The sequence below is a fragment of the Bison bison genome, unplaced genomic scaffold (genome assembly GCF_000754665.1).
Source record: "Bison bison bison isolate TAMUID 2011002044 unplaced genomic scaffold, Bison_UMD1.0 scf7180017864072, whole genome shotgun sequence".
Classification (NCBI taxonomy): domain Eukaryota; kingdom Metazoa; phylum Chordata; class Mammalia; order Artiodactyla; family Bovidae; genus Bison; species Bison bison.
In genome coordinates this window covers 1,659,821-1,660,634 of record NW_011494644.1, presented here as the reverse complement: position 1 = coordinate 1,660,634, position 814 = coordinate 1,659,821, and positions in this window count along the sequence as shown.

Genomic DNA, 814 nt, shown 5'->3' with positions numbered 1-814 from the left:
TGTTTCATTATTTCCTTTAATGCCCCTTTTTTATTTTTCACTATTTTATCTTTTACAGCAACATTGCCTGAAGGCCAATTAGGTATGCAGTGAAAATGTCTGCAGCAGAAACACCAGACATATTATCAAACACACTGTCCTTTCCCAGCCACCAAAGCCTGATGGGGTGTCACCCTCCTCCCCACTCCAGGCGCCTTCCCTGGGCCCTCCCTGGGAAGTGAGTCACTGCCATTCTTTCTTCACAGGACACACCTCTAGGGAATCAGAAATGTTGGGAGGGCTGTGTATATATATTTGCTGAGCATTAGAAAAAAAAAAAGAGCGGCCTTTGTCAAAAATTAAACATTAAAGATTTTTAATGAAATAATGGTCAAAAGTTGATGAAACAGTGGCAGTTTTCTGAATCTACCCACACCATGTAGCATTAGTCCGTAAGTAGAGAGCCCCTACTCTTTTACTGCATGTCCCCTTCTGCCTGGCACATTGTATGTTGGGTAATAAATTAAGGAAAAAATGAATTTGTATTTGATCTGAAACATGCAGTAGATTTTTCCAAGGGCAAATTTCCGAAGTCTGTACCTTGAACTCTCTGGAGGAAATGAGCTATGGAAACTGATTATAGGCAGAAAAGATGATAGTAATGGTAATATTCTACAACGCAGGAGACGAGGGAGACATGGGTTCAATCTCTGTATGTGGGAAGATCCCCTGGAGGAGGAAATGGAAACCCACTCCAGTTAAATCCCATGGACCAAGGACCCTGGTGGGCTACAGTCTATAGGGTCACAAGGAGTCAGACATGACCAAGTAACTT